This window comes from Leuciscus leuciscus (genome assembly GCF_965113295.1).
Source record: "Leuciscus leuciscus genome assembly, chromosome: 1".
Lineage (NCBI taxonomy): Eukaryota > Metazoa > Chordata > Actinopteri > Cypriniformes > Leuciscidae > Leuciscus > Leuciscus leuciscus.
Window position 1 is genome coordinate 10,631,339 of NC_138725.1, and position 14,028 is coordinate 10,645,366.

Sequence of the window (14,028 nt, forward strand, 5' to 3'; positions counted from 1 at the left end):
TAGTCTTTTTAGACAAAAAAAGAAGAGAAAAAGAAAAGAAAAAGAAGAAGCTATGATATGGCTTCAGAAGACTTACAACACAACCCATAACACAGGAGTTGTGGACTCATTTGATTCGCCTAGCAACCGCTTAGCAACACCATAGCAACCACACAGAACACCCTAACAACCACCCAGAATACCCTAGCAACCACCTAGCAACAGCATAGCAACCACCTAGCAACAACTTAGCAACCAAGTAAAATACCTTAGCAATCGCCTAGCAACACCATAACAACCACCCAAAACACCCTAGCAACCACCCAGAACACCCTAGCAACCACCTAGCAACACCATAGCAACCACCCAAAACACCCTAGCAACCACCTACCAATCACCCAGAACACCTTAGCAACCACTCAAAAACCATAGCAACCGGCTAGCAACCACCCAAAATACCCTAGCAACAGCATAGCAACCACCCAGAATACCCTAGCAACCGCATAGCAACACCATAGCAACTACTCAGAACACCCTAGCAACACCCTAGCAACCACCCAGAACACCCTAACAACCACCCAGAATACCCCTAGCAAAACAGCATAGCAACCACCTAGAATACCCTAGCAACCGCCTAGCAACCACCAAGAACACCCTAGCAACCACCCAGAATACCCTAGCAACCGCCTACCAACACTCTAGCAACCACCCAAAATACCATAGCAACCACCTAGTAACACCCTAGCAACCACCCAGAATACCCTAGTAACCACCCAGAATACCCTAGCAACCGCCTAGCAACCACCCAAAATACCCTAGCAACCACCCAGAATACCCTAGCAAAACAGCATAGCATCCACCTAGAACACCCTAGCAACCACCAAGAACACCCTAGCAACCACCCAGAATACCCTAGCAACCGCCTAGCAACACCATAGCAACCACCAAAACGCCCTAGCAACCACCCAGAATACCCTAGGAACACCATAGCAACCACTACAACACCCTTGCAACTGCCTAGCAACCATCCAGAACACCCAAGCAAAACCCTAGCAACCACCCAGAATACCCTAGCAACCGCCTAGCAACCACCATGAACACCCTAGCAACCACTCTGAATACCCTTTAATAGAATAGAATGGTTATATTAGTGGTCATTGTAATGCAGTGTGACAACATGCCCCGCCTGAGCAACTGGGGTTTAAACCCGGCGAGTGTTTCTGCTGTTCAGCATTAAAGAAACATATCAACTGTTAAATAACGGATATAAGATTAAAATAATATCAGATTTGTCTAGTTTTAAATAAACACAAAAAAACTGATGAAAAACTAACTTTAGTAAATGGTTAAATACATGGTCAGTGATATCTAGCGATATATATCTTCTAAAGATTTTTTATTTTTGCTCAATATTTTTCTCTATATATGTCACTACCTCCCATCTAGGATTAGGAATGCTGATGACAAAATAAATAGTTTGATATATCCCTTCTCCTGTCCCAGCTCACACACAAACACTGCAGAGCGAGATATAGTGACACAAAAGCTTATTCACACAGAAATGAATATCAGGAAGCGTGAATCTTCAGGAGGGGTTCAGGTCAAAATAACAAACAAAAGTGAACCAAACTAAAGAGGAATTAAATGTTACTTACCTGACAAAAGAAAAATCCCAAATAAAATACTAAAGCCTTCGCTTACTCCCCAACTGACCAATAAACAAGAGAAAACGAATGGCAACGTCCTCCCTACGGCTTCCGAAATAAATAAATATTAGCCTAAATACATAACTCAGCGACAAGATAAGTAAACAAAAGAAATATCAATTGCAAAACAAAGGCGAAACTTGAGATACACAAGTATCACAAATCTGCCGCATCTGAACCCGATCACTGAGAAGCGGAGAACCCGAACTACACCATCACTGTCAGCATCGAGACATCAGACACACAGCAAAGGGGAATAACACATTACGTCCTAGGTACAATAGAGTTGATATGGAAACTTGTACACTAAGTTTCATCATGCTGGCATGTGTGGAAAGTTTTAAACCACGAGTTTTTCAAGTGAAACTCCCACACGGTAGGGGTGGGCGGTATGACCAAAATTCTGTTTCACGGTATGACTAATTTTATTTCACGGTAAAGATATATTTCACGGGGTAGGGTGGGGGAAAACGCCCCCCTTAAGGAAAATGTGACATCACAGTGAAACAAAACATAAATGTGACTAGAATTACCATACCGGTTTTGAGTGACTATGGCAGGAGTTATTCACCAAATATTAAAATTGCTCAGCCTTCATAATTAATTAGCATTTTGACTGAAAATATTTTTGTACAAAGGGGGCGTTTTGCCCCAGCGGCGGGGTAAAACGCCCCCCAAGGTGGGGTAAAATGCCCCCTTTCTTACAAACCAGTTTGCTTGATAGATCAACAGCAAAATTAACAGACAATAGTTTTTAATCTCTAAAAGTAAAAGGCAAGTAATGTATAAACATGTATATACATTAATATTTATTTCAGCTATGTCCAAAATAGCCAAATTTAACTACCTTCCACCAGTGAGCTAACTTTGCTAGCAAGCTAAATAGTTAGTTCACTTGAGGTAATTTTTTCATGTTTTGTTCAAATATTTTGATTTTACCACCTAGTTATACTGCATTAAGTGTAAAACAAAGGATTTGATAGACAAAAATATTTTATTATAGTAATTATGATAGAGAGAAACTATGCTCTCAGGGGGGCGTTTTACCCCTCAGGGTAGGGGGCGTTTTACCCCAGAAGCTATTACTTAAAAAAAATATATATTTTTTTTTAAATATAATTATATTCCTTATAAATAACATATGATCTCAAACTACAGACTTCACTTTTCATATCATACATCACTGTGATATGCTGCAGAACAATATTCTCTTAAACACTTACTAATATCTGAAAATTATAGCATTTACCATGTAATCCTCTTCTCTTCAAATATGTTGCTGGTGTCAGCTTCTCCATAGAGATTTGTAATTCCCCGTTATCAACGTAGTGCATAGCAACAGTAAAAATGTATATTGACTACTTTTAGTGGTTATTTAGGGAAAAACAGGTGGGGGGCGTTTTACCCCACTCTACCCCTATAACTCGGAATAGAAATGTATGACTCGGGCGTCATAGGCTACTGAATGCGAGTTTCGTGTTTAAAAAGTAACTATACATAAGAGACAGAAATATGCAGATAACTATACATTATTTAAGGTTATTTCTATTCGTAACGATATTGATATGTTGTTGTCAAGTAAGCTTCATGCTTTCCCCGTTGCGATCGTACTCCTCTAAACTGTAGCCTACGGGTGCCGCACTGCTCTAGTTGACTGCTGCGCCTTTCCTCCCGAAAATATCACGTTACAACAACCCTTTAGAAAACGTAATTCCTTTGTGGATCCTCTTGATGTGCTTTCTCCATGTTTCTTTGACAAATCTCAGTGTCTCAGTCTCTCGCACGCTGCGTGTGAGTTAACCACGCCCACTTATTTACATGTCGCGGTATACACGGAATGAAAAAATCTGTTACGGTTGATATTTTCTACCGCGGTAACGATACCGTCATACCGCCCATCCCTACCACACGGCACAATGATCTGTTCATAAAGTGGAGAAATCAGCGCTTCTGTAGGCTATATTCCAGCGTATGGAGAAATCATGTTTATATTAACTTTAATACTCAGAACTACAACATACACACACGAAAGAGAATTAAACGATAAAACACTTCCGCGTTTCCGGGAAAAAGACTGCTATTGTCTGTCACTACACGATGTGTCCAACCCATCTCACGGCAACTCTTCACACGAGCTCACTCTAGTTGATCTGTCTATAGGCTATAGCGCTATAGGTCTATATTAGCCTCTTTCTGGACTATTACAAAGCATTTGATTGTTTAGAATATGATTTTATGCACAGGCAGAAACTGATCTACTTTATTGTTAGGAAATTGTAAAAAACTAGAATACGGCTTGAACTAAAGTTAGTGATTACCTATACCATGATTGACAACATGTGGTTTGACACCTTGGGACCGCCATTTTGTAAACATGCATTTTTCATGAAGATTGTCACTGGTGTCACTTTTCTTATTGGTAACACCAGTGAATCCCATAAACTTTATTCAAAGCTATTCATTTAGTTATTTGGTTATTTTAGCTCCTTTGGTCAGGGAAAGTTAAACTGAGAAGCAGTGACTTTACAGACAGTAACAATCTACACTCTAAACAAAAATGGTGCTAAATAGCACTAAAAGTGGTTCATTGGCTTGTAATCATAGGGGAACCACTTTAAGTGCCATATAGCACCTACCTTTGTCAAATGGTGCTATGTAGAACCATAAGAGGTGCCATATAGCACCTTAACCACCCCAAAGAACCGCTGAAGAACCAAACTGGGCTTAACAGGTTCTTTAAATGGTAGTGGTGCTATATAGCACCTTAATCACCGCAAATAACCCCTGAAGAACCGCTGAAGAACCATTTTTTTTTAGTGTGTATTCTATTCAATCTATTCAGATTTACATTTATATATTCAGGGTTACATTTATATATTCAGGATTTACATTTATATATTCAGAGTTATAACTATATATTCAGGGTTACATTTATATATTCAGATTTACATTTATATATTCAGATTTACATTTATATATTCAGAGTTATAACTATATATTCGGGATTTACATTTATATATTCAGATTTACATTTATATATTCAGGGTTACATTTATATATTCGGGATTTACAACTATATATTCAGAGTTTTAACTATATATTCGGATTTACATAGAATTATTTCCTGTTTGGCCCCCCATAAGGCTAGGCTACATATATATATATATATTATTATTTATACCTATATTATTTTTTTAATGTTTTATCAATATAAAACATTAAAAAAAAAAAATTTCGGGACGTCCCGCAAATTATGCTTTAGAAAGCAAAATATTGAGTAGCCTAGTTAATATGGAAGCAGATTAGTCTCAAATATAATTCACGCAAAAAACATGATTCACAAATGCGTAGACAATTTCACATGCATGAAACCTAATTCACGTGAACACAAAAAAAAAATCCACGTGCGTGAAAAAAAAAAATATTCACAAAAAGCAATTCACATGCGCAAAATAAAATTATATACTCATAAAATACATTTCACAAATGCAAAACACAATTCGTAGATATACAACTGTGCACAAAAACCTTTGAATGTTTAAAATGTACGAGTGTATTCTTGCATTTGAATGTGCAAATCGTCATTCACGTACGAATCGCCTTAGATATGTGTGTGTGTGTTTTTGAGACTTTGCTGGCAGCATAACACTCGTAACACAGAGCAGTCGTACTCTTTAGCCAATCAGATTTAAGCTTATCAATCGACCAATCAGTATCACGTGAGGGCGGGCCTACCTACATGTTACGTCATCAGCTTTCGACCAGTTCATGGCTTAGCAGAGGTAAGTGCAGTTAATCGTTCATTTCTGTGTTTAGAAGTTAGAGATCATTTGAAGCAATAGTTTATTAACTGCTGTTTAGTCCACATGTGAATATAAACATTTATTTTTAGTATTGATGGATTTTCATGTCCTGTCCACCACACATTCAACCTATGATAATGTATGTAATGACGTGCATATATAGGAGACATGTTTTGATCTGCATATATTATGTAGTTTTATTGTTTCAGATTTCCAAGACAGATGATGTATGAAGTTGCAGACAACCAGTACTGTGATCTTACCATTTCTACTGTAATTCATTGAAAACAGTCATGTTGCAAGCCATCCATTTTGACAGTTGTTTCAACAAGTGGTTGAAAGTGATGCATTGTTACTGTATTAATTTGTCTCCTGCGGACTATATGTACACGCTTTAGGAATAAAGCCTTGCTATGCATGCATTATTAAATGTTCTTGTAAGAATTAAAAGATTCAGACATAGTTCAATTTGAAGTTTCTGAATCCTTTGGGAATAAAATATATAAAATGACTTGATCATGATTAATGTTCCTGTTACATATGAAGATCATGAACTGACAGTCTAAACTGTGAAGCACAATATTCAGTACAGAGAAATATACATCTCTTCAGGAGTTGTGAGATCCAGTCAGAGTGTACTTTGCTTTTAGAGTATATAAATATAAGTGCAATACATCAAGTGAAAAGTTAAAAAATGAATTGTGTTCAGTCCGGTCATCAGTAGACCTCTCTGTTAGGACATATAAGATTTTGTCCTGATATTTAAAGTACTAAAACCCTATAGTACAAGAGGTGCAAACAGAGGACGTGGGAAATTAAGTGATGGTATTTGAATAGAGTTTACTGAGTAATCTTAGTCGCATAATCTTAATTGCCTCTCTATGATAAGTACCTTTGTCTCATCAGCATAAAATCAGATTTGCCTATTTTACTAGGCAAAGTAAAATTAATGCTTCACAATATTGTCCTGAGACCTTAAGATGACAATAAAAAATCTTATTTAAAAACATTGCAATGAAAATACAGCACAAAACATAAGGAAATGCATGTTGAATATATTGCTAACACTCTACAATATGGTACAATTTAACATTAGTTCATGTATTAACCATGAGCAATACATTTGTTGCTGTGTTTGTTAATCTTTATTAACATTAGTTAAAAATACAGCTGTTCATTGTTAGTTTACAGTGCATTTACTAATGTTAACAAGATTTTAATGAAGTATTAGTAAATGTTAACATTAACAAAAAATAATAAAGGCTGTTCACGTGCAGTTCATTATTAGTTCATGTTAACTAATGAAACGTTTTAATAAAGTGTTACCAATTAAGACATAAATAAAAAATAAATAAAAAAGTATAAAAGAGAATTAAGAAACAACATGAATTAAGATGTTCGTGACTGCTATCCAGATGTCACACCAAAGGTGAGTAATCCTGATAAAATGCAGGGAAACAAGTGTTAATAATAATTTAACATCATACACAAATGGCAAAAAACACTGGTTGCTCATTAAAATAGGTCTATTCACTATTTAAAGAACAATCTCGATGGGTATTGACCACAGATGATTGTTTTGCAATCATTAGCGTGATTGTAGCTGTGAGAGCTGTCTGTACCTTCAGCTAAAATACAACAGAACACGCATCATTCTTCTTCATTTTTGACACGATATGGGACATCTGATTACAACAACACTTGCTTACATCAGTTAATAGTTCATAAACTATTGCTTCAACTGATCTCAAACTTCTTTAACTTCAGTTAACACAGAAATGAACGATTAACTGCACTTACCTCTGCTCAGCCATGAACTGGTCGAAAGCTGATGACGTAACATGTAGGTACGAGTGTTATGCTGCCAGCAAAGTCTCAAAAACACACACACACATATCTAAGGCGATTCGTAAGTGAATGACGATTTGCACATTCAAATGCAAGAATACACTCGTACATTTTAAACATTCAAAGGTTTTTGTGCACAGTTGTATATCTACGAATTGTGTTTTGCATTTGTGAAATGTATTTTATGAGTATATAATTTTATTTTGCGCATGTGAATTGCTTTTTGTGAATATTTTTTTTTTTTCACGCACATGGATTTTTTTTTTGTGCATGTGAATTAGGTTTCATGCATGTGAAATTGTCTACGCATTTGTGAATCATGTTTTTTGCGTGAATTATATTTGAGACTAATCTGCTTCCATAAGTTAAAGCATAATTTGCGGGACGTCCCGAAAATTATACTAAAGCAAAATCTTGAGTAGCTAGAGTCTGATAAAATATTAAAAACTAATATAGGCTAGGCTACATATATATAGCCTATATTATTTTATAATAATAATTCCCGAAAATTATATTAAAGCAAAATCTTTAGTGTCTGATAAAACATAAAAAAATAATATAGGCTATATATATGTAGCCTAGCTTATATTAGTTTTTAATATTTTCATGTTTTATCAGACACTAGCTACTCAAGATTTTGCTTTAGTATAATTTTCGGGACGTCCCGCAAAATGCTTTAACTAGGCTACTCAATATTTTGCTTTCTAAAGCATAATTTGCGGGACGTCCCGAAAATTATACTAAAGCAAAATCTTGAGTAGCTAGTGTCTGATAAAATATTAAAAACTAATATAGGCTAGGCTACATATATATAGCCTATATTATTTTTTAATGTTTTATCAGACACTAGCTACTCAAGATTTTGCTTTCTAAAGCATAATTTGCGGGACGTCCCGAAAATTATATTAAAGCAAAATCGTGAGTAGCAGTGTCTGATAAAACATTAAAAACTAATATAGGCTAGGCTACATATATAGCCTATATTATTTTTTTATGTTTTATCAGACACTAGCTACTCAAGATTTTGCTTTAGTATAATTTTCGGGACGTCCCGAAAATTATGCTTTAACTAGGCTACTCAATATTTTGCTTTCTAAAGCATAATTTTCGGGACGTCCCGAAAATTATACTAAAGCAAAATCTTCAGTGTCTGATAAAACATTAAAAACTAATATAGGCTAGGCTATATATATATATATATATATATATATATATATATATATATATATATATAGCCTATATTATTTTTTTTAATGTTTTATCAGACACTAGCTACTCAAGATTTTGCTTTAGTATAATTTTCGGGACGTCCCGAAAATTATGCTTTAGAAAGCAAAATATTGAGTAGCCTAGTTAGTGTAGGTTGATTCGTCCTGCAGCCAGGACTGGAATTCTTTTGAAATTCTACAAAAATATCGTAGGCTTGAATTTAGACATTAATAAGCGAGCGCAAGTTGCCGCAGCCGCTAATAAAGAGTGATTAAAAATTATCTACACAATTATTTAGTTTTTAGCGTGATCTAAGCTGTTTTAGATTTCGGGACTGTCCCGAATTTTCCTGGACGTCTGGTCACCCTATATTTGTCCCGAAAATTATAGGCTACTAGGCCTACACAAATATAATCCCAAATATTTCGGGATTCGGGACAACATCTTAGATTTCGGGACTGTCCCGATTTTTTTTTTTCGTCTGGTCGATGGAAGCTCATTCGCTTAATAATTCAAATAAAATAGACATATGTTTTTGAATAGGCTACTCGCGCACAGTCACTCATTTCATAGGCTACATTAACACTAGATTTTCATATTCGTAAGTAACACGTTTCTAATAGTTGAAAATTCGTAGCAATTCTGAAATTCATTTTAAAAGTTAATTTCTTGACCAATTTCTTCGCCTCAAACAAAAAAACAAACAGTAATATTATGAAATATTATTACAATTTAAAATAATGGTTCTCTTTTTTAATATACTTTAAAATGTAATTTATTTTTGTGATGCAAAGCTGAATTTTCATCAGCAAGTACTCCAGTCTTTGGTGTCTTATGATCCTTCAGAAATCATTCTAATATGATGATTTATGATCAATGTTGGAAACAGTTGTGCTGCTTAATATTTTTTTTATAACCTGAGATACTTTTTTCAGGATTATTTGATGAATAAAAAGTTAAAAAGAACTGTATTTATTTATAATAGAAATCTTTTGTAACATTAATATTTTTTTTATAACCTGAGATACTTTTTTCAGGATTATTTGATGAATAAAAAGTTAAAAAGAATTGTATTTATGTATAATAGAAATCTTTTGTAACAATATACACTACCGTTCAAAAGTTTGGGAACAATAACAATTTTTTTTAAAAGAAATTAGTACTTTAATTCAACAAGGATGCGTTAAATTGATAAAAGGTGATGGTAACGATTTGTTAGAAATGTTTTTATTTTGAATAAATGCTGTTTTTATGAATAAATGCTGTTAACGTTTTACTCATCAATGAATCCTGAAAAAAGTATTCCAACAAAATATATTAAACAGCACAACTGTTTCCATCATTGATAATAACTGAGTATCAAATCATCATATTAGAATGATTTCTGAAGGATCATAAGACACCAAAGACTGGAGTACTTGCTGATGAAAATTCAGCTTTGCATCACAAAAATAAATTACATTTTAAAATATATTAAAAAAGAGAACCATTATTTTAAATTGTAATAATATTTCATAATATTACTGTTTTTTTTGTTGTTGTTTTTTTTAACTGCAGGCTTGATGAGCATAAGAGACTTCTTTCAAAAACATTAAAAATAGTAATGTTTCCAAACTTTTGACTGGTACTGTATATACATACTTTTTCGTATCAAACATCAGTCCACATAGCCTATATGAAACATAGCTGATACCTGAAGCGAGTGATGATGGAAGATGAAGAGCAGACCCAAACTCCTCCTGTTGATGCTGGATGTGGAGAATTTAATGAGCAGAAAAATATGAATGAACTGAACCAGATGAACAGCTTTATGAGGAGAAACACACGAGACACCAGTGAGGAATGATGAACTGGAGCAGATGTAAAGATAGAGCAGCGATGCGGAAACAACCGAGAAGAAGAAGTGCCTCTGATCTTGTGTTTCCTCTCTGTATGACTGTTTCCTTTGAGCTAAACCTCTCGTGTGTGTGTGTGTGTGTGTGTGTGTGTGTGTGTGTGTGTGTGTGTGTGAGAGAGAGAGAGAGAGAGAGAGAGAGAGAGAGAGAGAGAGAGAGAGAGAGAGAGAGAGAGAGAGAGAGAGAGAGAGAGAGAGAGAGAGAGAGAGAGAGAGAGAGAGATAGTGAGAGTGAGAGTGAGTGAGTGAGTGAGTGTGTGAGTGAGTGAGTGTGTGAGGCAGGATTAACAACAGTGTAGTTTTATTAAAGCCATGTATCAGAAAACGCGCATCTAGCAAAAGCGCAAACTCGCATTAACGCCTTCTTAAAGGGGACGCCTCAAATATGCGTGTTGGTGATGCGTGAATTATGTCAGATCAGTGATTTAATTCAGATCAACTTATATTTATATAATGGTTATGAATGAAGCATGAGCTTTGTTTTCAGAACAGTGTGTGTTTAATGTGTTACTCATTCAGCAAGTGCTGTGCTAATTCAATGCTATCGGTAGGGTAGACTGGGTACAGTTGAGACATACAGTTGAGACACCTTTAATAACTTGCGTTCGCAGCAAGCACAAGTTGTGATTTTTGCTGTGCACATGCGTATTAGTGTCCTCTTTGTTTGTGGGAAATTTGAACAGTGGACGCATCTCCGATCCGAAAATATCGGGTAAAGTTTTTTTTCTAAAGTAGGACGTTCACTTCACCATGCACTCTCCACAATGAATAGCTTATTATCCCTATATGACTGTTAAACATAACTGGTATCACCACAAACTTTATTCTGTGCCCTAAAAACTGGCATATTTCATGGTATTGTGTCATGCAAGGTAATTGCAAAATCTAGAGAAATGTGCGAGGTGGCCAGCGGGGGATAGTTGAGACACACGTGTACCAACTGTACCCCCGATAGAGCTCTATTAGGAAACACACTGTTTAATTGTTCAGTGTTATGATAACAGGTTAAAGGTCGTAATTAGCCAGCATAGGACGCAAATGAAAATAAAATTTGATATTTGTGATATTTAAACTGTGTATTATTAATAAATATTGTTTAATATCTTGTTCCTGCTTTATACATTTTAACCAGTGCTAATTTAAATAAAATGAATGAATATAAATGGTTGAATAAACAAAAATGTTGCCCAATTGTTATTTTCTTTATTTGTCTTTATTTTTTATATTTACAATGAATGGTAAGTTATCTTTACATCATTAAAAATGGGTGTCTCAACTGTACCATGCACTGTCTCAACTGTACCACATATGGGTACAGTTGAGACAAGGTTGAGACAAAAAGCACCTTATTTTTATTAGGTAATTGTGGAAAATATAAACTACTTGTGGGTATTATTGATTGATAATATCTTTGTCTACAAGCTAATGAAATGTCATGTGGCATGCCATGTGGAAATTCACTTCTTTTCAGTATCTATTTTTTGTGTGAAAAATCAAAACGCAAAACTGTACCCAGTCTACCCTATAACTCATGTTCATGGTTTCATTCTTACATCTATATCTAGGTTCCAGGAACTGATCTGCACTCGTGTGGTTTTTCCTCATTCAGATCATCTAGTAATAAACGCAACTAAGAAGAAAAAGCTTCTTCTGTCTTAGAACTGAAGGGCAACGATTCAAAATACATTTAACCCATGTGCGACCTAACGGACATTATCGACTTTTTCAGGGTTTGTATTTTTATTTTGGCACAACTGTGTATTTTTTTTTGATCACCCACAAAACTGGTTAGTAAAAAAGTATTTTCAAGAACCTTGCACTAGCCTATATCATTAAATGTTTTAACACTGTGTCGTGTGTACATTGTAATGGAATCGCATCAGGCAATACATCAAGGTTATTTTCGTAAACGAAAACTGAAACTATAGACTAAAACTATTGGTCAAAAAACATTTTCGTAAACTGAAATAAAATAAAAAATAAAAAGATATATATATATATATATATATATATATATATATATATATATATATATATATATATATATATATATAAATAAAATATATCACCTACTAAAATCACCAACTTACCCCTATAAATGTGTAAAATACCGGACAAGCCCATGAGAAATATTAACGTCCGAATAGTAGGCTACTTAACTGACAGTAGCCTATGCCTTTAAAAGCACTTTTTAATTAAATTAATAATATTGTATAATAATTAAAAATCTAAAAACAATCAGTGTAATGACAATTTTATTCTTTGCATGAAAACACTTGAATTAGCCTAATTGAACACTGTCTGGGTGTATTGAAACTTAAGAATTATATTCGTATAGACCTGCAACAGTGATAAGGTAAAGCTAGGTAAAGCGTTCGGAAGTGGTCCAGACCAACCTTCCGAACGTATGACTACAGAAGGTATACTCAGCGTACGAACGTGTCGGGAATCGTGTCAACGTTCAGAGAGAGAGGTTAAGGAATATGTTAAGAACTACTTAGCGATAAGAACGTTTTGGGGAACCGGGCAATATTGGCCGGGCAAAAATTTGGGGAATAAGCCTTATGCCAAAATCTTAAATTGGAAACTTGCGCTCGCTTATCAATGTCTAAATTCGAGCATACGATATTGCAACATCAGGTTGGATATTTTTGTAGAATTTCAAAAAAAGAAACAAAAAAGATGCTGTAGCCAACGAGGAGCCGGCGGGGGCGGATAGTTTTTAATGTTTATCAGACACTAACTACTAAGATTTTTCTTTAGTATAATTTTCGGGACGTCTGGTCACTTTGTCCCGAAAATTATACTAAAGCAAGATAAAACCCTAATTGTCCCGATAAAACCCCAATCGACCTAATTGTCCCGAAAATTATACTACACAAATATAATCCCAAATATTTCGGGATTCGGGACAACATCTTAGATTTCGGGACTGTCCCGAATTTTTCTGGTCACCCTGATGGCAGCTCACTCGCTTAATAATTCAAATAGGCTAAATTAACACATACATTTTCATACCTATTCGTAAGTAACACGTTTCTAATTGTTGAAAATTCGTAGCAATTCTGAAATTCAGTTTAAAAGTTTATTTCTTGACCAAAAATGCAATGAACGAGTGTACCTTAAAAAAGTTAAGCTTACCTCTTTTCAGTGTCTTTTTCAGAAAATCTTCACCCACTAACACAATAAACAAGTGTTTAATAATGTTAAACCTTTTCACCATCTTCACATGTGCTACACAAAATGGCTACAATTTTTTTGGCTGGAAAGGCATCACGGGAAATTGCATATCACGTGGCTTGTATACTTAAAATGTTATGCTAGATTTACTTAATTTTGAAGCAATTGTTATAAGCAATTGAAGCAATATAGTGTGTGACTGTGTGTGTGAGTGGTTCTGCAGTCACCTTTTCATTACCACAAGACCTCAAAGTGCTTTGGGGGAAATTAGAGGTTCCTGGAAGATCTGTGAGGCCACATTTATTATTAGCAGATAAAGGCTAAAGTAGAAGAGAGGAGAAAATAAAGCGTTATTAATGGATCCAGTGTTTATATTTAAGTTTTATTGTTTGACTGTGTAGGCTACTTG